This window comes from Manis javanica, chromosome 16, assembly GCF_040802235.1.
Source record: "Manis javanica isolate MJ-LG chromosome 16, MJ_LKY, whole genome shotgun sequence".
Lineage (NCBI taxonomy): Eukaryota > Metazoa > Chordata > Mammalia > Pholidota > Manidae > Manis > Manis javanica.
Genome location: NC_133171.1, coordinates 42,165,410 through 42,190,222, shown reverse-complemented (window position 1 = coordinate 42,190,222; position 24,813 = coordinate 42,165,410). Strand labels below are relative to the sequence as shown.

The window sequence follows — 24,813 nt, the reverse complement described above, 5'->3', positions numbered from 1 at the left end:
CCAGCTGGCTGCTCTTCTCAACTGAAGTTCGCAGCTCCTGCCCAGAGGCCCTCTGTACCCAGCCTTCTATGCTCCAGGTTTCTTGCTCCTCTCACTCCTTTAGACTCCAAGATGTTACAGTTGCCCCCTGCAACCAGCCCAGAGTTCTGTACCACCCTTTGGAGTTTCCCAACTGCCTGACCACACTTTTGTAAATCACCCTTTTGTAAAATCTCCTCAGTTTATCCAACTGCACATGCCTTTTGCTTCCAGCTGGAATGCTGACAGATACGGACACCAAGAGAACATCTAGCTCAGTGATTTCTGAACCTAAGTTTGGGAACAATTCTGTACTGACCACATCAGAATCACCTGCGAAGCTTTATGAAAACATGAATTCCCGGACCTCAGCCCTGCAGTCCTAATTCAGAGGCATCTGGGATGAGCCCCCCCCCCCCCCACTCGGTATTTCTAACAGCTTGCCTGCTAATCCTGCTGCGCGGCAGATGGGGGAAGAGTTCACTGCGGAGGCCTCTATGCAGCTCAGCGCGCTCTCCTCATCAGTGTTTTTTGTTCTTGCTTCACATTTCACTCTCTTTGATTTCATTTTGGTTATAAAAAGAAAAAAATACAGCACACACAGAACCTATATATATTCTCCAGAAAGGTGATCTCTGTCAAGGTAGGAATTTTGGTCTGTTTCTTTCAGGTCTAGAACATTGCCTGGCACATAGCCGGCACTCCTTAAGTATTTGTTAAGTGCATGTTGAGTGGTAATTTATTAAGAACATTTGCAGAACTTTCAGGGCTTAGATTAGTTCAGTCTGTGACCTCAAGGAGGGTATGACCTGAGCTCTAGAAGTGATTAAGATCTAAACAGACAAAAAGTGATCCTAACAGAGAAAGGTGAACTCATCATCAAAGCTGAATAAGATGCTGAATATAGGTACAATTTCAAACTAGTGGTTTTCCTGGAATTTTCCCCCCTCTGTCCTTCAGCGCCTGATGTACATGACACTAGACTTTATGCTAAAAGCCAGGAAGCTACTGAAGACATCAATCAAGGCCTTGGGGAGATACTTTGGAGCTGAACCCAATTTTAACTTACCCTACTCCATACTAGTACACACAATCAGAGTACTTACGGTGCTATTTTTAACCCAGAGATTTCTGTGTGACTTCAAATTGAGTGTTCAAAATGAATTTCTATGCAAAATAAGTGCTCATATCCTTAACTATTGCTAAGTGCCTAAGGGGACTTGTCCCTTTCCTTTTTTCCATACTTTTCTTATTTTGGGGAGTTGCTAACAGAAAAATTTCTTGACTTGGATTTGTCTGACAATACACATCAGTAGAATTTCTAGCTAATTGGCCTCTTTTATGCCAAGGCTAAATTTACTCGAATAAATTTTGATTGGAATGCATTCTAGAGGAAACACGTATCCAACTCTTTCAATGGATGATACTCATGCCCTCTGTGAACAGCATCTTTTCTAAGTGACCCATGGGCACCATTATGAAAATCAATTATTGATTTTTAAGGTATTTTAAACCCATTGACTGCCTAGGAGCCAAGAAGATGCATGGCGCTACTTGGTCCTTTTATAACTGGTCCCAACCTGATGCATTTAATGGGTCTATTGTCTCTGCTCCTGGCAGCTTCTCTGTCACCTCCATTGCTGATAATGGCTTTCAGTTGTCAAGATGCTTGCTCCTAAAGGTGAAATTACAAAAACAAAAAAAAACCTTTCTCTGGGGAGGTAAGGGGTCACTCATGGCTTTTATACAAGTGTATGTTTCTGCCCTGAGTTACGCTGGCACTTATCTTCACAATTTGAGAGATGTCATGAAATGAGCAAGTTCTAGAAACTAGCAACAAACTAATCATTCATCAGTTATCAAAAAATATTTTCAAGGATTTGAAGAAAAGATTAAGAAATGTGGGCTATTTAAGTAAAAAGTCTGATGAATGATTAGATCTAGCTTTTCAAATACTTGTTACTTTTTCGAGACTATGCAGCCATTATTAGAGAAAAGGAAATTTAGAATGGATAAAGGAAAAAATACGACTGTGAAGGTTACTTGAAATCCCCTCCCGTGGGAGTTATACCCACCAGGCCTTGTGCTGGCTACAATTAGCATGACTTAGTAAATTTACATGCAGTCCGGCCTGAGGGCACGGAGTAGGCATGATGATTCTCCAATTTCCTTCTAACCTCACAATGCAGAAATATCATTTCCCCATGCTCCTCCTACAACTTTATACATGTGTAAAGCATGTTGTCTACAAGCTCAGAGTTAGGTCTAATCTCTTTCATAGCTTGGTTTCTGCTGAATCGCTAAAGAGAAGTGAAACCATTCCCAAACTTTAAGATGTTCTTGCCCCTTACAGACACACCTCATTTTATTGCTCTTTGCTTTGTTGCACTTCACAGATATTGTGGTTTTTGAAAAATGGATGAGGAGATATATGTTAAGGACAAAGAAAGTGGTTTCTTGAGATGGAATTTACTGCTGGTGAGGATGCTGTAACAATTGTGGAAATGACAACAAAGGATTTGGCATATTACATAAACCTGGTTGATAAAGTAGTAGCTGAGTTTGAGAGGTTTAACTTCAATTTGGAAAGAAGTTCTACCATGGATAAAAATGCTATCAAACTGCATTGCATGCTACAAAAAAGCCACTCATGCAAGGAAGCAATTGATGAAGCAAACATCATTGTTGCTGTATTTTAAAAAGTTGTCACAACCTTCAGCAAACACCACCTTGATCAGTCAGCAGCAAGGTCTTCCATCAGCAATTATGACTCACTAACAGCCCAACTCATGGTCAGTGTTTTTTAGCAAAGCATTATTTACTTATTTATTTTTTAGGCATAACACTATCACGCACTTAATAGAGTTCAGTTTGGCATAAACATAACTTTTATGAGTGGGAAACAAAAAAACCCATTTGACTCACTCTATTGAGGTATTTGCCTTCTCATGGTGGTCTAGAACCAAAACCCCAATAATCTCTGAGGTGTGCTTGTACTTCACATCTCAAGGTTGTACTTTCCTCTAATGCATCATGGGTCTATTATGCCCTGATTTCATGTTTATATATCAAGAATCAAAAATCAAGCAGCAGCCCGTGGAATGACTGACTATCCCTTGGCCCCCCTAGAATTGGTCAAGCAAGGTATTTTCTGTTCAAAAAATAAATGCTTTGCTTTGCCATAACTTGCCCTGTAAAGCCCTCTCTTAACTTAGTCATCACTCCACCCAGGTCTAGAGGAGGGTTCATCGAACAAGTGATTCAAAACATTTTCATTCAAAAATAATAATAAATCTGACAATGCCTTCCTTTCATGCCACAACAGAAAAACCCCATTGCCAAGAAAAAAGAGTGTGTGTTACCTGCACGAATTGGCACTGGGGCCCATTGCCATGGGAGAAGCTTGTCTGTGGTGCCACAGTGGATGAAATAGGGCAAATATATCCTTAGAGCAACTGTTTGGTTTAATTGCTGAGAAGTCAATCTAGCCAAAACTGCTTGCCTGTAACAATTTTTGTTGATTATAGTAAACATTGGGTGACAGAGGACAGCAGGGAAGAAAACCAGCTTTGGGCCAAAGGAGGTAGAAAAGCATAGAAAGAGCCAACTCGCCCTCCATTGTTGCAAACATATTGCCAGTTTCAGGTACAACAGGTTTTAATATCCTTGGTTCGAGCTCCAGTTAGGACATGAAAATCATGGAATTTTGAAGCTTTAAGGAGCTTTCGAGATCATATAGTCCGCCTCTCTCATTCTACAGATGAAGAAATAGACGCAGGGGCTGTTTCTTCTCAGTAGCTGTTCAGTGACTTGTTAAATGTCTCAGAAACTGAGTCAGGATAAGAACGTGGATCTCCTAAGGGCTAACCCAGTAATCTTTCTAATAGTCATTCAAGGAGATTTCCTGGCCTAATGGCTCAAATTATGGAGCACAGGCTTTTAGGCTAGATCCACTTGTGGAAAGGAGAGAAGCAGTGGAGAGTCAACTTTTATAGGGCCCTCCCAAGGAAGCTTCGGGGTCATTCTGTACCCAGCAGGGGCCCCCATACCTTCAGAGCCCATGTTGCCTTCCCTTGGAGGTGAAGATGATGCTGGGGTTCTTGTTCACAAAGCCAAAGAATGAGCTTCACAAACAATCAAGGTAAGAGAGCAAGGTACAGGCTTTTATTTAGAGATAAAGTGAGAGAATAGAGCTCCTGGCTCATGCCAGGAGGGGACAAGAGAGTCCATAGTGGTGTGCTGTCTAGGGGGTTTTATAGGCAACTGAGGATTTTTCAAGAACATGAAAAAACTTAGGGGTGTGGACTTGTTAGGTGGTCCCTGAATATTTAGGATTAACTTAACACAAGCAACTTCCTCTGATGATTTCTCCCTGAAAGACCAGCATCTTGGTCTGGGGGCATATGAAACAAGGCCACCTGCTCAGCCCCCAAGGTGGGCTGAGGCATTGTTCGCTGAACTGTAAGTGAAGAATTTCTAACGTCTTAACTTCTTGGGTATTAAAATGCAATCTTATCTTTAAGGTGGAATCCTTCCTGCCTTTTACTGTGTTGTTTATGCCTGGGCTTACTTGCTAAATTAGTTGCCCAGCTTGCAAAATCACTTCATCAGATCTGAAGGAGGAAAGACAGCACATAGGCTGGGCCTTTTAGTATGCTAAAGTGAACCTTACACATGATTTTAAATGGTTAGCATAATAAAAAATGTGCTACTCTTCTTTACTTGGGGAACATTAACTAATTTCACTGAAAAATGATTCTAGAGCTCAATGTTTAACATAGAGTTTTAGCAGAGGGGGTTTCCTTGCATGTAGTTACATTGCTCTGACTGCAAATATCCCGCCCTGCCCCCTCCGGAGGCCCTCACCCTACTCTGACTACATCCATGGTCCCTGTCTCAAAGAGGATATTGAAATATATTTTAGAGGAAACTAAATGGCCATGATTTTGATGGCAGCCCAGACTTCTAATCGTCCCACAGCACACCTTCCAGCCCTGGCACACTGGTTGCCAACCCTTTCGCACTGTGAACTGTGACTTCGGGGGATATCAAAGGACTCTGTGCCTTGCGTGGCCACAGCCATCCTAACTGGCCCTGTCCAGACCAGCCCCTATACACTGAGCGGGCAGGAGACACCCTGAGTGCAAGGACAGTGAGATGGAGGAGCCCCCCTCTGGCCCCAATTTGTCATTGTTGGGGTTGCCTCTGCACCATGAAGATCACAAACTGTCCCCATGGTGACTGGCTTCCTCTCTAGATCTCCAGCCCTGACTCTTGTCCCAGGCTACAGGTCAGTATCTCTAGTGGTCTGCTGACGTCTCTGTTTGGATGCCTTCTATCATTTCATTCTCACCAAACCTGAAACTGAGCTCATTGTTCCTCGTGGAAGATGGACTTCTCCCTTTCCGTGAAAAAACAAACAAAAGACCCACTTCTCTTCTCACACTTACACTTCTCAATTACTTTTTGATCCAGCCCCGCCCTTTCCCACTCCCTCCTGGTCCATCGGTTGGTCTTACTAAGTCTCCCCTTGGGAAAGTCTTTCTTTCCTTGCCCACATCATCGGGCTGGAGGGCTAGAACACACCCCTGGGCTCCTTCTTGCCTCGCCTGCTGCCTTAACCCACTCGGCATGCTCCTGGCACGTGAGAATAGATTTCTGCTGTTTAAGCCATGCAGTGCATGGTATTTTGTTACTGCATCCCTAGCAAATGAATACACCGCTGCCCCTCCCTATGCAGTCCCAGGGCATATGCCCAACATTTCCTACCGCCAGCCTCGGCTTTGGCTCGTTGCTTTGCATGGAATGCCCCCTGTCCCATCTCCTTTGTCTGATTTAGTAAACTCCAACTTGCCTTTTAAGATTTGGCTAAAGTGTCCCTTTTCTTGTGACTCCTTCACAGGACATCCCCTCTCAAGGCAAAATTGTTCCCCGTACCCCCCCGCCTCTGCCATGACCAGCAGAACACACACGTTCTTTTCACAGACTCAGCAGGTGGAGCTGCAATGACCTGCCTGGCCTCTCTTTGCTTTTAGACTGTTGTTCTCAATCTTCATTGCGTATTAGAGTCACTTTGGATGATTTTAAAAAATACTGATGTTCAGACCTTACCCCTGAGATTCTGAGCAGGTGGTCTGTGTGAGACTCTGGCATTTGTGTTTTTCCAGGGTGACTGTCCCACAGTTGGGATGATGCACTGTACTGGACAGTGCCTCTGAAGGGTAGGATTGCTGCCTCACTCTCGGATCTGTTATCCTCCTGAACAGCGGCGAGCCCCGTGTAGGCATTTACAAAGTGTTCACTGAACCGGATGGATTTAGAGAAGCAGACTGTCTGAAATGAAAGTATGATAACAGTATTTTAAAATAAGGTAAATCAAACATGCAGAAGGAGCTCATTTTAAATATCCATTTCCCTATTATCTAATATTTAAAGCAACCTTTTCTCTTTTTGAACACAGAACGTGGGAAAGCGCCTCGTCAGCCAGACACATCAACTCCCACTGCGCGCCTTTTCCCTGGAGGGATTTTGGGAAGGAAATGCAATGCTATATTTATGCTTTTCTAACATTCTTAGCCTACCAGTCCTCAGTAAAAATAATGTGGGGAGGTTTGGGACCCTTAGTTTCCCCTTCTAGCTCCCCCGTTAGCTCTTCTCAAATCTTCAGTGTCCTCAAAGCCTTTTTTTCCCTTTCTTCTCTCCCCATATAAATACTAAGATAACTAACTGATAAAGGGCTGTTTGTTTTATTATGCAGGTGAGATAAAATTCATATATGTTCCTTATACAAGGCCGAGAAAATACCAACAAAAACAAAAGCATTAAAAATAAAAACGATTGGTAATCCCACCACGAAGAATCAATAACTGTTAAGATTTTGGTGTTATCATATATATGTAAGGAGAATGTTCCCACAAATATGTACAATGTATACATGAGTAAGTGCGTATGTGTGTGTGAGAGAGAGAATAAGGCACATAGTGACTGCCTTGTGGTGAGGAGTGCTGTCTTCACACTGTGCTAACTTGTTTCTTTATGTATCCAAAGAATAAACATTCAATCCCATAATGCATCAGACTGAAGATGTTCTAGAAAATTCCAAAGAGGAGATGGAGGCGGGGTCTCACCTTGCTCACGCACAGCTCTCACCAGTACCATCCCGATCCCCGTGTGTCTCTGCCCCTCAGCCTCTTCTCACCCTGCTCAACATTAGCTGACATTTCCACACCTATCCTTTGATGAGGTGGGAAAAGGACCCTTTGCTTCCTAGGAAACACTGTTTTACAAACTACTAGGAGATTATTTGTATAAAAAAAGAGAAAGAAGGAAGGAAAGAAACAGAAGGAGGGAGGGAAGGAAAGAGGAAAGAGATGAATCCTAGAACAAATAAAAATACACATAATTTTAGAAAACCACTAGGTCATATTACCTACAATTTTGTACCCTTACTTTCAAGATCAACACTACTGACAGGTACAGGAATGGTGTCACAGAGTGAAAATGCAAACAGCAGCCCTCTGATTGAGAACTTTTTCCTAGTCCAGAGAAATGTCCTATTCCGAGAGCCCAGGCCTTATTTAACATAGACCTTACCAGTGACATAGGTGTGTGGGGTCATTTTTACTGCCAAATATTTGAGGAAGATGTTGGGCTCATTTGCTGAAGAATCTTCTCAACTCCTGAAGGACACAGAGCCCCACAGGGGTCCTTCTTTTGGAGTTGAACTGACAGACCCTCCTGCGCTTACACACCTAAAACCACGACCCAGTGATGGGTGAACCTACAAAGACACTAGGATCTTGTAAACAAATCCCAGGTACACTTCATACCCTGCAGCTTCCGAGGTCTTGTTGTGTAATTGCTGGTAGGAGGCTGTTTGAATATGGGAGGATGAGGACACACAGCGAAAAGTATTTCAGGTGAATGTAAAACTAAAAAAAAGAGCAAAACTGTCCATGAGAGAGAATCATTTTAGGCTCTTGAACAAGGGTTGGCAAACCACAGCCCATAGGCTGAATCCAGCCACACTGATCTGTTCAGGGTATCCACACTGTTCTCACCCTGCAATGGTTAAATGGAAAAGTTGTGACAGACACCATATGGTTCACAAAGCCTGAAATATTTACTACCTGGTCCTTTGTGGGAAAACTCTGCTGATCTCTGACCTAGAGAAATTCTCTCTAGTCCCAGGGACTCCCAGATTTAGGATTCCTAGTGTGGTGGTGGTAGTGGTGTTTTCTGGTGGGGAGGAAATTCATTCTTGGTGGGAGGAATGAGAAGAATTCCCAGTATTGAGTGGAGAAGGCGGGTATACCTTGGAATCTATGACTTCGGGCCAGTTAAGACAGAGTCTAGAGGAGGAGGAAGGAATAGGTTCTTCAGAATCGGATCAGGAATCAACTTCCTTCGTATTGCCCCACCTTACACACCCACAACCATAGATACATCCCTTATCAAGGATCAAGGGGGCGGTTGAATTATCCTACAGCTGAGGAACATTTCAAAAGAATTAAACAGCAAATCACAAAGTTTTCCATGAGGGATTCGTTCCTGAAAAATGTTGTAGGGATGGTGGTAAAATGCTTGTGTTGAACCAGACAGGCACGGGCTTCAGTTTTACTAGTTCAGTGACCTGGGGCAAGTTACTCTTACTTCTTGAAACCTTAGCTTTATCATCTGAAAAACAGGAAGAGTAACAGAAGCCTTCTCATAAGGTTGTTTTGAGAAGTACATTAGACAATGTATGAAAAATATTTAGCACAACTCCCAAACACGTTAACAGTGTTCAGTACACGTTAGATGTTTCTATTATGAAGAGTCTTCCAGCTGACTCGTACTAGGACTACTGTCATTGTAGTCTCCTAAATAAATTTTAAAGCATTATTATTAATGGGCCTGAGAAATGTGGGGCATTTAATAAATGGTAGTAATAAAGATCTAGGTTGTAGATTACTTTGGCTAATGGAGCATCTTTGAAATTTGATGGAATCATTAAAAGAAATACATTTTACAGTGAAACCCATCACATACACTTTGTGTGTACATGTGTGTTTGTAACTAAAAAAAAAAGTGTTCGTGGAATAATGCACAACTTTCCTACATGCAGTGCACTTTGATATGTTCTATTATACTTTTTAAATGGTAGACATAATCCACTCAATTAATTTTACAACCTACTAAGTGGTTGAGACCCACAGTTTGAACAACAGGCACGGTAGGGCCATCAAAGAAAAAGTCCTGAGGAATGAATGTCTAGAAGAGACATTAGCACAACCACTTTTTGCAATTCTGATACCTATTAACACCTTCCATTGTTTATTTTACATTTCTTTGTTTTACATCCTGAATTATATCTTTTGATCGATAACAAAGTTGTATGCTTTCTTAGAATCTTGCATTATTTTCTATCACAGTGGTGGAAACAAAGACCTCTCAAACATTTTTGGGGGGTGCAATTTATATTTGCAGAAAATTTAAGCAATGGAATATTCTGTCTTAGAGAAGAAATTTCATAACACAAGTAACAGAAGATAATCAGATGTTAAATTATCTCTCTATTAAGGTCTATACCAGTATGTGAAAGTTTGTCAGAAAAGAGATATTGAGCAAAACACGCAACAAAAATAAATAGCCAGTCCTGCTGGTTCCTGTCTCTACCTACCCTTCACCATGCTGCTAATGACAGTTGCTCAAGGGCCACATATCAATGACTTACCAAGTAGTTTAAGATTGTTTAAGTTCTATCTTGACTCTTCCAAAATTTTATAATTTTGCTTGAATCTCTATCCTTCAAACAGTATACCTTACATAAATAGAAAAGAAAGAAAGTCTTAAAATATTGGGGGTATAGTATTGACCTTTCTTTCTTTCCTAACTTCCCTCCCTCCCCTTCCCCCTCCCTCCCTCCCCCCTCCTTCCTCCTTCCTCCCTCCCTCCCCCCTCCTTCCTCCTTCCCCCTCCCTCCCACCCTCTCCCCTCCCTCCTCTCTTTTTGCTGAATTTCCTACCTTTTCTTCTCTGAATTTTAAGGTGATGGATTTTTTTTAATGTCTCAGAGAAATTATACTCTCTTCTCTCTTAAAATTTCAAGCACTTATGTAGGAGGATTCATCACAGCTGGTGTGTTCATAGCTGAGTATCAAAGGCAAGGTCAGAAGAACAGGGCACTTTAATGTAGAATAGTTATTACAGGGAAAATAACCTGGATTCAGGCCCTCCTCCCTTTGTTATATTGTAGCTGTGTGACTCTAGGAAGGTGTCTTACCCTACCTAAGCCTCAGCTTTTATATCAGGACATCAAGGCTAATAATAGTATATTACAGTGTCTTTGCGAAGGACTACATGGGGTAACCTGATGAGCACTTAGCACCCTTGTCCCTCCCAGGCAAGCGCACAACAAATATTACTATTACTGTCCTTATTGTTGTTGTTACTATTGGCATAGGAGCCCTCCTCCTAAGCTAGAGCCCCTATAGGAGGAAATTTCTGGAGGTGATGGAAGTGTTATTATCTTGGTTGTGGTGACAGATTCACAAGTATATGCATATGTTCAAATCCGTCAAATTGTATACATTGAATAGGTGCAGTATTTTTTTATTACATCTCAATAAAGCCATTTCTTAAAAAAGTTGGGTGGGGATGCGTGGAATCACAGATGGGGCACCAATAGCATTTTTCTCCATTAGGAACTAAACAGTGCTAATAATAAATAAAGTCTTAAAGGAATTGCTGGTTTGAGCAGTAGAAATGGCAAAAAAACAAAACAAAAACACAAAAACCAGAGCCCATAATCCTGGATAGAAAACCTCAGCAGCATCCCAGAGACAACCCTTTACTTCTAGTCCCACCAGGAACTTCCCACCAATGAACAGCCAGTCCCGTGAGAGCAAGCTGTAGGAAGTGAGACAGGGACCATGAGCTTAGACAAAATACGATGAAGGCCTCGAGAAAAAGGCTGTTTGCAGTCAGAGCAATGTAACTACATGCAGGGAAACTCCCTACCAAAAACTCTGTGTTAAACATTAAGCTCTAGAGTCATTCTTCAGTGAGATCAGTTAATATCCCCCAGATAAAGAAGAGTAGCACATGTTTTTATTATGCTAATCATTTGTAATCATGTGTAAGATTCACTTTAACATGCTAAAGGCACAGGCCTGTGTGCTGTCTTTCCTCCTTCAGATCTGATAAAGTGACTTTGCAAAGTGGGCAACTAATTTAGCATGCAGACCCAGCTGGCTGTAAACAACATAATAAAAGGCAGGAAAGATTCCACCTTAAAGATAAGATTGCATTTTAACACCCAGGAAGTTTAAGAAGTAAAATTCTTAACTTACCCTTTAGCAAACAGACAATACCTCAGCCCACCTTGGGGGCTGGTCTAGGCGGCTCCTAGCCCAAGACGCCGGTATCCCAGGGAGAAATCAGAGCAGTAAATATCTTGTGTTAAGTTAATTTTTAATATTCAGGGATCACTTAACAAGTCCACACCCCTAAGCCTTTTATACTGTTCCCAAAAATCCTCAACTGCGTATAAAACCACTAGACAATGCACCACTACGGGCTCTCTCGTCCCCTCCTGGCTCACGCCAGGAGCTCTGTCTGTCCTCCCACTGTGTCTCTCAATAAAAGCCTCTGCCCTGACTCTCCTACCCTGTTTGCGAGATTCATTCTTCGACTACGCAAACAAGAACCCCGGCATCAGAAGGACCTCCAAGAAGAAACTGTGACCGAGTGACCTTTCCACAATGGATGGTCAAAACCTTCAGACGTGACTGGCTGGCTTCTCCAGACTCCCCAGAGCTAAGGGGTCCAGAGAGTTCATCTGCCCCTCCTGGCAGAAGAAGCACACTATTAGCGATGGAGTTAAGACTGAGTGAATGGGGGCCCCAAAGATGCCCCACATCAGGTGGGGAGAAGTTCCCCCACGTGGCTATCAGGAGCAGATCATCTGGGGCAGGATGAAGAAGATGGTGCTGCAGCTCACATTTTATAATGTCACCCAGATTTCCCCAGACTCCACAACTTTGACCCTATGTCCTAGAACCACAAGCTGGGACACATGAGCTGGGAACAGGGGGTCACACATGTAGCCAGCTCCCACAGTATCCTGCCAGGCTTCCTGGTAGCTGAGAACTCCTTGCAGGCTTTCAAGGGGGTGTGAAAGCTGGTCCCAAGTTCATCAGGCCTAATGAAAAGATAACCTCTTGGCTGGGACACTCAATGTAGACCACCTATAACAAAGAGGGAGAAACCTTCAGGTGTCCCTGCGTCCAGCTCTCTGATCTTTTAAATGCTCTTGGTCCTTAGAGGGAGAAAAGAAGTAAACGGTGACCTCTGCTTACTCTCTCAACTCACAATATTAGTCTAGGAAAAGTTTTCACAACATAGATGTTAGAAACTGATCATCTAAACCTCAGTCTGAAGAATTGGAGCTGCAGACACATGTCATGACACTTCCCTGCATTTCCCAGTCCCCACCACTCTGGCCCTGAGCCTGGAGACCCAGAGACTGAGAGCAAAAAAAAAGATAATTTTGCCTCCTGCCGAATTCCCACCAGATACAATTTCCCATGAAATCTGCTGCTGTTCTCTATGCCAGGCATTCACAAGGCACACAGTTCCATCTCAGACTGGGAAGGACTCTAGGGGTCACCCAGGCCATCCCCTTTCCTCTTAGGAGCTACAGGCAAAGCATGAGATACACTCATTGCTTGTGAGTTTGACTGCCCTTAAATATCTTCAGGACCTTTCCAGGATGACGCTTCCACAGATGACAGCCTTGGACGTTCTGACGCAGAGTCAGAAGAAAGGAGCTCTTCCTCAGATTATTCCCCTGCCTCCCTCTGACGTGCAGAAGCTCTGCTTTGCACTGAACTGCAGTGTTTGATGACATACACTGCCGCCGAACGTTACAGAAACTGCTAGTTTCCGGTCAGAACCCCTGGGTTGGACCAGGTCACTGTGTGATGGACAAAATCCAGTTGCACCTCAGGACTTCAGTCCCTAGAAGATCAAAAGGATGAAGGAGATGAGTTCAAGGTGACTCTGAGGTTTTTGAGCCTGGATAATTGAGGCACGGTGTGTGATAGAATTAGCAAGTCAAGGGTCAAGGAAGGTTCAGCGCAGGGGGATGACAATAGAGTAGATTCGTGGGTTCCTTTGGAATGGAGATATTTTAGAGGGCATTTAGATCTTCATTCTGAATCCAGAAAGGATCAATCAGCTATTATTGGTCATAGGAGGTAGCTAGAAGAATAGGAAAGAGGTACTACAAGAAAACACTAAAAATTGCTCAATGTTCGTACGTATAACAAAAGAATAACCATCTTCCATTTTTAGTATAATCTCTAAAGTAAAGGGAAATTGTAGGGGAGATTATAGGAGAGCTAATCTCCTGAGGACAACCCTGAGTTCTCAACTAATCCCAAGCCTCCTCAAAGCCTCTACTCTCTAAACAGAACCACCCCAACACCATCACGCCCAATGCGTGATTGTTTCCCAAAGCCTCTACCCTCACTCTCCTCGGAATACATTTTAGTTTGTCCATGTGCCTCTGAAAATGTAGCATCTGGAATTTATTAAGTCTCTAATTGCAGCATGATCTAAAAAAATGAACAGACCTATCACCCACCTTGTGCTGGCCACATTTTCACCTTAATGCAACCTAATGCCACACTGGATTGTTCAGCAGCAATGTGGCCATCACAGATGACTTGTACAGCCTTTTTTTCTGTCTTTTGCCACTAAATTGCTTTTTTATACTTGTTTAGTTGTTCCTGTTGTTTGGTTTGGTTTGTGTCTAATTAAAGGCCAAAATTTATCCCCTGATAAATTATATTACATCGATTTTAGATGCCCACCAATCTACCTTATTGAAGCACTTTGAATCTGGGTTCAGACTTCTCAGTAACCATCTTTCCCAGCTTTGTGTCGTTCTCAAATTAATAATCAAATCACTTAAGAATTCTCTCAAATGCCTGATAAACGTATTGAATTGGGAGGAAGGGGGACCAAGATCAGTGTGGCAGGTGATCATCATTTTCCTCCTTCTCAGCTGGTTTCTTCAGGAGCATATTGTTGATACATGTTTCATTTACTTAAAAAATAACCCAGTATATTATATATAAGGATTTGAAATTTTGATAAACTGTTTTCACAATGACTGTTTGATGATTGTCATTGGATTAAAGAATTACATAAGTATTTCATTATAAGAAAAAAATGTTATTGAAGTGGAATATAAAAAGAATAAAGTATTCAACCTGAGGCTCCCATTGGGGCCCATGATACAGCCACTTCCCAGCTCTAGATCAAAGGTTAAGGCTAAAGGGCCTTGAGTTGAGAACACATAGAATGAGTGCTGAAGTGGATTACAAGAGATCACGACTCAAACCTCAGCAGTGCGGTGACATCACAATCACTAAGTGGCATTCCTGGACGTTTTATGGTTGCAAAGGCACATGAATCACTCTGGGGCTTGACTAAATAGAGTCACAAAAAGAGACCATTTAACGTACAATTTCCCATTGATGTTTCCCATTGAGCATAAGCTAAGGAATTGGAGTAACTGGGTGGCATGTTTTAGCACAGTTATAAAGGGAGCAGAGGAAAACTTTGTGAATATGTTGATATTCACCTAATAATTTTTTTTAATGAATTAAATTGAGTTTCCTCTCAGCTGTGGATTCCCGAAGGGTAATCATTGCTCCTCCGTGAAATAATCTCCAGCCTTACCCACCCCTTATCTCCTCTAGTCTCCATAGAAGGAACAGAAAACGAAAGGGTTTTGGGGCAATCACAAGATTTCTCTTACTGACCGATGTCTACTCCAGCCTTGCTGTGGCCTCCCTGGGCTGGGAAATTTATGGGAAGGGGCCACTTGTCCTGAAAAAATTAGTGAGAAAGTTGGAAACAGGCACAGAAAGAGGGTATAGGGCTGGGTGGGGAACCCATGGCAGGTCACTGACTCTTTGCCTCCCTCCTTGGGTCCACCTGGCCTGCACGTGGCAGCAATACTTGAGATTCATGCACAGGAACCCCACTCTATGGGCAGCAACCATCCCAGTTTGCCAGGGACTGAGATACTGTGTGGCACATAGGACTTTCAGTACTGGACGTGGGGAAACCCCCTGCAAACAGGGATGAACTAGTGACTCGGCCTCAGACACACAGTTAGACAGCAGGATTACAGGGGTTCATTCAAGGCACCAAATCCCTCCTCTTAGCTCCCCCTGAAGTCCCAACTATTATGGAAAAATTTTTAAAAGATCTGTTCTTAATGTCTGTCAAAGCACAAGATATTGAATTTAACCCCTTCTTATGGGGTCCCGAGGGTGTACAAAATTGGTGGCTTATTATGGGCTGTTATCCAAGGAGCCAGTAACACAGTGAGGGGAACATGGACTCTGGTCCCACACGGCCGGAGTCAAAGATGCCCTATGACCTGGAGAATTTTTCTTCACCTCTCTGTTCTTTAGTCTTATTTATAAAAGGGGAATAAAAGCAGAGCCCTCCTCATATGTTTGCTGTGAGAATTAACTGATTCATAACATACAGTGTTTAGTACAGGACTGGCCATTTAGTACCTGAACATCTGCTATCAGTTCTAACTTGGGCAACCCAGCAGGCCTCAGCTTAGTCTTTGTTGATCTTTACATGTGACGGTCTCTATACGATCACTCTCCATCCCGCCATCCCAGGTGCCAGGAGTACAATGGTGAATAAGACTAAGTTCTAGGTCTGAAGCAATCCACAGCCTGGGAAGTGAGGTAGACAGACCAGGGAGAGTGCTACAGCACAGTAAGAGGGATGTTGGGCGTACAGTCCTGAGAGCTATGGGACGCCCTGGGAGGCAGCAGAGCTGTCTCCAGAGTTAAGTGACATCTCTAGATTGAGCTCTGAAGGAGGAGAAGGAATTGGCCAGACGAGGACGAGGTGAGTGTTAGGAGCATGTCAGTCAGAGGGAACAGAGGGTGCATCCCATTACCATGATTTGTGGGAGTGTGCCTCTAAACGCTCAAATTCTGTGTCCTGGTGAGTTCCACTCACAGACCTAATGTGGCAGAAACTAAGAATCGTCTCCCATTCTCCCCTTCTTCCTTTTAGGAACAGGACTCTGATCTCCTCTGGGTTCTAGCTGAGTGCATAGCTCCCCTGCCCAGATTCCCTTAAAACTGAGCACAGATTTATGACTAAGTTTTGGTCAATTTATGACTAAGTGCCAACTTCCAGGATACATTTTGAGAAAAGGAATTGGCTCCACCTCCTCTCCCCCTGCTTCCTGTGGACTGGAATCTGTGGTTATGGAGTTGAGACAGTTTCAAGCACGCAGATGAACCCTGTATCCTAGGCGATGGAAGAACTCCAACGAAAGCGACGGTCTTCAGATGGCCCAGCCGGGAGCCGACTCCCAGTGCCGCTGCTTCTGGACTAGTTCAATAATGTGAAACGAACTCACTCTTCTCCCTTTCATGAGCCACAACATTTTGGGGTCTTTTTGTTATAGCAGCTTATCACATACCCCAGCAAAGAAAAAGCAAAGGGAGAAGAGGGGTAACGCTGGAAAGGGAGAAGGAAGTGGGAGAATAGAAAAGATCAGGGAGGATGTGTGAGAGAAAAGACAAGAAAACAAAAGCAGTTTGGGTGATGAGGGTGGCATATTTCCAAATAACCAAACCTGGTGATTGTGAAAAAAGGTGGCCTGAATCAGTCAAGGCTACAAGCAAGAGAAAAAGCGGCCTGTTAGTGAGCTGGCCCAGGGGCTGGTCTCCGGCAGAGCTGCCCCCACTTCTCCAATGGAGGAAAAGTTAATGATGGCATAGGCTTTTATGGTTATTATATGCCGCGTGCTTTACATCAGTCCCCTCACTTAGCCTTACAGTGACCCTAAGGGTTGGTCCCATTACCATCTTTACTTTCCATTTTAGCACTAAGCAGTTAAAGAACTTAGCCAACATCACCCAGGTAGCAGGTGACCCAGACGGTTCAAATCCAGTCAAGTGCCTCCGTAGCCCCTGTGTTTCAGGGGCCCCTGTGTTTCAGGGGCTATCTTACACTTCATAGTCCGTTGGAGTCTTAGAGGGAATCCCCTGAAGAATACTGGGATACATGAAAGTGTCAAAAGTAGCACAAGTCTAATCATAATAGGGTACATTTTCAGCCACCTTAGAAAGAACACAGAAGAAATAAGCTTTGTACCAGGGGACCCCCATCCAACCACCCATGGCCAGTGGCTCAGAGGTGGCACCTGGCCCTGGGGTCGGCGATCCACAGTGTTGCCAGTGAATATGCCGTGACTGGCACAAATATGTGATGAGTTGGAGTTCTTCCCCTAAAAATTTCAGCTAGAAATGTGAAGAGAATGTACAGCTAAGCAATGAGCTTGAACAGAAATGTCTTGGTATTGAGAGGGAAGTTAGAGAAGGCAGCCGCGAGTTTGAAGCTGAGAGAGCAGGAAGTGTGAGAGAAAGGAAATAACAGAATGGAGATGGTCAGGTGTCATGGGAAAGAAGGTACACAAGTCCATGGAAGGGAGCCGGACAGAACTGCACAAGTCAAGTCCAGGCCATTTGTAGGTTGCCTTTTCTGAGATGACCTAAACAAGTCTTTACAAGAGCCAAAAGGAAGAGACAAGGGGGGAAGATTATTTACCTAGGACAATGGTTCTCAAAGCGTGTTCTAGGAACCCCTTTCCCAGGTCTTACTTAGGTCAAAACTATTAGGAGAAGGTGTGGGGGGAGAGGAAGGGGAAAGACATGATTTTTCCTTTTCTCCCTCATTTTCTCACATGTGTACAGAAGATAAAAAGTTCATTGACATAGTCTGAAATTTCACATTGCAGCTAGAACTTAAGAATCAAACACCTGTCAAATTTTGGTGTATTTTAAAGAACATCCACAATTTCTTGAAAGGCTATTAAAATATGTCTCTCTTTTCCAGCTGAATACATCTGTGAGAAGCTAGATTTTTAACCAAAATGATAAAATGAAGAGGCAGATATAAGAATCTAGCTATTTACTAAAAGGCCAAACATTAAAGAGATTTGCAAAAATGTAAAACAGTAACATTATTCTCCCTGCTTTTGTTTTAGAAAATAAAGCTATTTTTTAGGGGGAAAAAAGGGATTATTTATGCTATCAAGAAATAGGTTTTTATTACTTTGAAGTGATTAATATTTTAAATGTTCTCAGTTTAATATCCAATAAAGTTAATATGATTTCTATCATATTAAATCTAACCCATATAAAGAAAAGCTCTTTGAGGTACTCCATAATTTTTCAAGACTATAGGGGCCCTGACACATAAAAGTTTGAAAATCACTTCTCCAGTGTTTTTAATCTCCCTTCTTCATTTTGTTTTTCAATCCAACCTGCTTCACACACTGGCCACAGAACCCTGGATCACTGCTTTTCCACCATTTTAATCCTCTGCACTCTGAGGTCACACTAAGGAAGGCAGGAAGCAAAAGCCAGGGTAGAGGGCACTCTTTGAGGCTTCTCTGTACCACCTAACCTGCTGGCACTGTTTTTAATTTGCCCTTTAATTATAGCTTGAAGTTATAGTTCTCCAGCTGATTTCATTTAGCAGGAGCTTGTTGACAAATTCAAATGAACTCACTTAACAAGTAAGATTCATGGAGATTGCCTCCTACTGAAATATTCTTCCTCCTGTTAAATTATTTATTTTGCTGCAAAGGCGTGCTGATTTCACTTTGCACCCTTTCTGGGGACACAAAATACTAGGTAGACTTGACTGAGTCTTAGTATGGCCAGACACAGTCTCAAGAGGGCTTTATATGCATGGCTTAGTTTACTTACATGGACAGTCTTCTTGGTGGTGGTATGGAAATTGAGGACTTAGAAACAGAAAGTGTTAAACAAGGACATGCTCAAGAAAGGATGGTTGTTATTAAAACCTCACAACTACCTTGTGAATTACTTATTATTATCATACTCATTTTACAGATGAGGAAACAGACATTAAGCAACTTGACCAAGCTCACCCAGGCAGCAGCAGTAGCCAGGCTTGGAACCCACACACTCTGGTTTTAGAGCACATGCTCTTAATCACTATACTTAGGACTTTTATTTGCTAGAAATTTATGAAAGTGTCAGGTAAGATAGGCTTTTTCAAAATTTCATTTTAGACTCCTCATGGTCCCTAACATTGGAGAAATAATCTTCTTCCATTTATTACTGTGAATAAAATGAGAGTTCCTGTGGCCAGGATTCTCACCTGGCCCTGGTTGACCTGCTCACTGCACACCTGTGGGCAATACATGGTTGCTGACTCTATATAGAGTTCCGCCCAGCACTCTGGGCACCACATGGTGGCAGGGCTGCAAGGCTGCAGGAGAGCAAAGCAGAGGCTGGAGTGGTGGCAGCGCCGAGGACAGAGGCCCAGAGGACGGCTGTGCAGGACAACTGTGCAGACAGAGGGGCCCAGAGGCAGAGACCAGCTTGCTGCCTGCAGACTTGCTCTGAGTAAACGGGGATTTTAGTGACTGACCTGCCACCTGGAATAAAGTTGGGTGTAACCCTTTCACTCCGAGAACATTTTGCTGTCATTTTCTTTGGTCACATTGAATCCATAGCAAACTTGCCCAGGGCTGAAACCCACTGGCAATACAATTACTTTGCATGGATTTTCAGAAACAATTATAAATAAATTTACCATTAGAGATGATCCTTGAATTTGAATGGCACCAATCCCTAACATGCAGATTTTTTCAATCGCTATATTGGAAAATTTTTTTGAGATTTGTGACAATTTGAAAAAACTCACAGATGAGCCATGTAGCCTGGAAACAGTGAAAAAATTAAAGAGAAGTTGTCATGAATGCATAAAATATATGTAGTTACTAGTCTATTTTATCATTTACTACCATAAAATCAATAGTAGGCTTTATTTACTAGTTAAGTTGTCAGGGAGTCAAAAGTTATATGTGGATTTTTGACTGCACCCTGGTCAGAGCCCCTAAACCCTTGCTGTTCAAGGGTCAGTTGTACTTGCTGTTCTTATCAACACTGTAAAAAACGAAGTAATGAGTTGACAATTACCTAATATTATAGAACATATATGTATAATTTGCCCCCAAATCTCTCAAAAGGTGGTATTTCTCTACAGGTACAATTTTCTCCCTTTCTCCCTCTCTCTGTGTCTCTCAGCTCTGTTTAACCAGATCACTAATAACTCCATTATTTTGGGTTCTGAACTGTGGATCTTCCAGGTTGTAAATAAGATGGATTGATTTGGCTGACTTCACACTTGTTAATGGCAAGGCCAGAATTCAAGTTAGATCCTCCAGGGTGCATTTATTTGATGCTCAAAAAACTGCAACAAAATGTTCCAAGTACAAGGCGAAAGGCCAGCAGGAGAGAGGCTATGTTTATTCATGTTGGTGATATAAATTTCTGTAATTATTTATTACAATAACCATAGTGATACTCCTACTCTACCAGGCCCTTTGTTCTGAGGATCATAACACACATTCCAATTCGCACCTATCTTCTACATTCCCACTGAATAAGGGACAATTCCCATTTTACTAACTGGAGTACTAAAGGATTAACTATAGAGCTAAGATCCAAGGCAGTAAGTTGGAACAATCAGAGGGATGTGTAGTGGAAGAGTTGGGTCAATAAACAAATGGACTATTTAATGAGAAAACATCAAAGTCAAAATCAATTATGCCCCAGGGCATGGTTCAAAGCCCTTCAGTGGATAAACCAAAGCAGTGTGGGAGGGTCCCTGAGCTTTCAAATCAGGGAACATACTCTTCAGGATAGAGGTTAACTTTATTTTTGTACAGGGGAAATATGCCCTCAGTTAGGATGGATGGGGAAAGGAATCACTTCGAATGTTTCTCCTAATGTTTACAATTAAGGAAAAAAATAAAAACAGAAGTAACATCAAAAGAGAGCTGAGGGAAGAAATTAGGAGCTTGTCAAACATAGGAGAAGCTGGGGGAACATTGCTTTTAGGGATTTGGCAACAACTAAAAGGACAAAAAGAGAAAAGAAAACTAGTGTGTAGAAAAACTAGTGTGTAGAAAACAAAGCATTGCAGGCGAGCCACGCCAGTGTGCTCTGCAAACTGAAGTCTGAAGACACAGCTCTTGAGAACTTCAAAGAGTTTGCTTCAGACTCAGTAACTGAACATCTTTTGAAAAGGCACACAAAAATAAATAGAAGTAATTTACAATCGTAATAGGAAGTGTTTTAACTCATCACAGACTGAGCTCCGACTACTTGGGAAAAGGGTCAAGCGTGTCAAAGGGGACCTCACTGGGGAATCCTCCGCTGAAAGATGAGACAATTGACATTGATCAGGCGGGACCTGGAAGGTTTCGGAAGTCTGATGGAGGCCAGTCAACACCTGATGACAATGGAAGCCAGAACTATCCCCCAGGTGTGATGTGCACCCTGTGCCCTGAAGGATCGTGCACTCATGGGAGGTGAGATTGAGTGCCTCATTCAAGTTTGCATTTAGCAAAATAAGCCGAACACAGAGCAAAATTTGATGCAAAAATGTAGAAAGCCAAGATCTTGGCCTAGAAGACAAAGACCTTTACTCTCTAGAATTGCCACTAGGAGAGACAGGAGAGAGGAAGCCCTTCTCAGCAGATACTTCAGAGTTCCTTCCAAGGCTCCTTGGTGAGGCTACGCAGGCATCTCTGTGTGAGTGACAGATATTTTGAAGCACACTGGACATATTTTTATGCAGAATGTGGATAGCACCCTGGCCCTCCATGACTTCCCACACTCGCCCTCAGGAATGGGATGAACAGAGGCTACATAACTCCTGGCCCCTTAGCAGCCATGCCTTCCTCTCACCATGATAGTAATTCTGTGAGCCAGGCGGGAATGCTTGTGGAGGGCAGCCACAGGACTAAGCCACACTGTCTCCCCTGACTGTCCTCTCTGCTTCAGACCCTGCAAGAGCTAAGAAGAGAGAGAAAAGAAAAAGTAAGAAAGATATTTCAAGGGAAGGAAAGGTTGGCTTCAAGGCTGGGGTGCATCAGGGTTCACTCTTCTTTCTGTGCTAATAACACCATTATCGAACAACTGTGTAGCCACAGGCGTAAAGCTAGAGGCATTCCTGTAGAGCCACCCAGTGCCACCAGAGGCAGCAAAAATGTGGAAAAAGAAGCTATATTTTCTCTTTACTTGTATTTAATATATGTGGGGCCAAAGGGTACACATCATTCCCTGCAGTGCCAAGCAGTCTGGCAAATGGGGAAACCGTCCTGGACTCCCAGAGCCTTGCTTTTGGGATTGGGGAACAGCCAGAGATAGTCGCTCAGTGAGCTGTGCCGATATTTAAATCCAGGTGAGGGCAAGATGCAGGAACATCCGGGACAACCTCTGTACCAGTAAGCTATTGATTTTTGCTTTTGAACGGCAAACAGCAGCAGTGCAATTTGCAAAAGCCAAACGTTGAAACTTACACCTATAAAGCCAAAACTCTCCTCCTCTCCCATCTTTCCCTGCCCTCCAAGTAACTATTATTAACAGTTTAGTATGTTTTCTATCCACCATACTTCAGTATAACCAAGCAAACCTGCATATGCATATCATATTGAGATTTTATTTTTAATTCCACATCCAACCCACCAGGAGCCTATCAGCAACACTTCCATAATACATCAAGAATTGACTGCTCACCCCTCCCACGGTCACCACCCGGGTCTGAGCAGCAGCAGCGCTGGCCTGGATTACTCTGGTACACTCCTAGACGGCCTTCCCATCCTCTTTAGTATTTTTCTAAAACAAAAGACATATGTCCCTTCTCCACCTGAGTCCTCTAAACATTCCCATTTGCCTAGAAGTCAAAGCCTTTCCCCTTCCCCACAGCCCTGCACCAGCGTCTCATTGGAGCCCCCCACCGCCCCCTACTCCTTTCCTAGTGCATTCTGAGCTGCAGCCAGAGTCTCAGACAGCTGCTCAAGCTCTGCAGACACATCAGCCGCACTGCCCCAGCCAAGGGCCTTAGCAAGAGTCGGCCTCCTCTGTCTGAATGCCTTTGCATGGGTTTCAAAATGACTCTGTCCCTCATTTCCCTTTGGTCCGATGTCATCTTCTCAGTGCGGTTCACCCTGAAAACCCTATTTTAAAATTAAAATCCAAACCTTGTTTTAAAATTAAAATCCTATGTCCCATTTTCCCTCCCCTTACCTCTACTTTATTTTGCTTACAGCAGTTGTCACCCTCTAACATAGTGTAGTTTTCTTAATTTACAGTGTTTAGCATCGTTTCTACCCCAACTAGAATGTAAGCAAAGGTTTTCATCTGTTTGTTCAGTATTCCAAAGACTTAGATCAGTGCCTGGAACACAGTTCATGCGCAATCTGTGTTGAATGATTAAAGGAAATTATTTTTGCATAACTGTTGAAAAATGTTGCATGATCCTCCATACGTGTGTGTTCTATAATTTATTCACTCTTGATGGGCAACTAAAAGACAACAACAAAGGACCTTAACGAAGAAATAAAATACGGCTTCAAGTAGAAGGAAATTGCAGTGAGTAGGACTGGAAGCCTCCACAATACCATATATTATCACTGGACCTTTTACAACATAATAAACTGCACTTCCTCTGCGAATGTTGCCTGGTGCCCATACCACTGGACTACTGGAAATAAAAAATAACAATAAAAATGCAAAGTATCTAAAAAGAAGTTTGGTCAAAGCTCATGATTTAGGAAAAAGTCACTCTTCGCTCTTTGTTCTTCTTTGAACTATCTTTCGAAAAGCTGGAAGTTACCCATGCTCAACTCTGTCCCTCTAGTGCCGTTATGAGAACTAACATAGGCATTACAATGAGAAATACAAAAATAGTCCATGTGAGACCAAGCCCCTCCATCCTCTCGCTATGCCAATCCTGCCAGCCACATAGCTTTGCTGTAGTTCACTTCCCTTAGTGTGGTTTCTTTTATAGCCTCCCCATCCCACTCCCCCTGCTGTCAAGTTGCTAGGGAAGCAATGAAGGGCTGCGGATATGGCCAGGGCGCGGAAGGAATTAGGAAACCCACGCTGCTGGGCGAAGTTTATTTAGGTTATGGGAGGTGAGGATATACGCTCCAGGAATTATTGTGATCGCACTCAGGTCTCTAATGGTCTATAAATATACACACCAGAAGCTCAAGCCTCTCTGCTTGCTGGAGTTCAAGAGCTTTTAAAGACAACTGTGTCTGGGTAGGGGAGAAAAACACTCCTCACAGGCATGCAACTGAAACGTATGAAATTCAGCTCATTTGTTAAACGCCTCACTGGTATTTGAAATTTCTTGCCATACAAGCATAATCCATTTTCTCCTGACTCTCCCCTTCCCTTAAAGAAATCAAAGATCCCTTTGATCTGTACAAAATCATCACACAGTTAGGCGGCATTGGCCCCTTGGAGCCCGTGAGATTAGTAGCTGGATGGTCTTTCCCACCACTTAGTTAACCACCAGCCCCTTAGCTCAAAGACTTTTGGACCCAGGCTTCCCCTCTTGCCCAGTGTTGTGGCCCAGAGGTGAGGGTGAGGATGGAGCACAGCAACGGGAGGGGAGCCAGTCTGGCTGTTGCCTTGGTAACTTGCTCTTGAGTGAAATCCCAGGGTGGATGGCTGAGTGGCACCATATGTAGCAACTTTTACACTTATTTGCTCATTCAATAAATGCTTATCAAGCACCTGATAGGAACCCCAAACTGTACCAGCATGAACAGTAACTGTTTATGTATCTGCTTAAATTTGTTGTTGAAGCATATAAGATCCATAAACATAAACCCTGTCCTTTGTGATCACCTATTTTT

At 43.0% G+C, this 24,813-nt stretch overlaps 1 long non-coding RNA gene across 2 annotated transcripts in view; it reads right to left on the bottom strand.

Annotated features, from left to right (window-relative positions):
* Positions 1 to 4,170: 4,170 nt before the first annotated feature.
* The window catches only part of LOC140846745 (uncharacterized), a 34,937-nt gene continuing 14,294 nt past the window's right edge, over positions 4,171 to 24,813 (bottom strand). Inside the window, exons 1-4 of one of the 2 annotated variants that reach the window (XR_012126120.1) lie at positions 11,351 to 12,996; positions 10,025 to 10,148; positions 9,734 to 9,820; positions 4,171 to 6,351 (exon numbers count right to left, since the gene is read on the bottom strand). This is a non-coding gene — a long non-coding RNA (uncharacterized lncRNA). Of the gene's footprint in view, positions 6,352 to 9,733; positions 9,821 to 10,024; positions 10,149 to 11,350; positions 12,997 to 24,813 lie in introns of those variants that run through there. The other variant, XR_012126119.1, reaches the window with a different exon arrangement.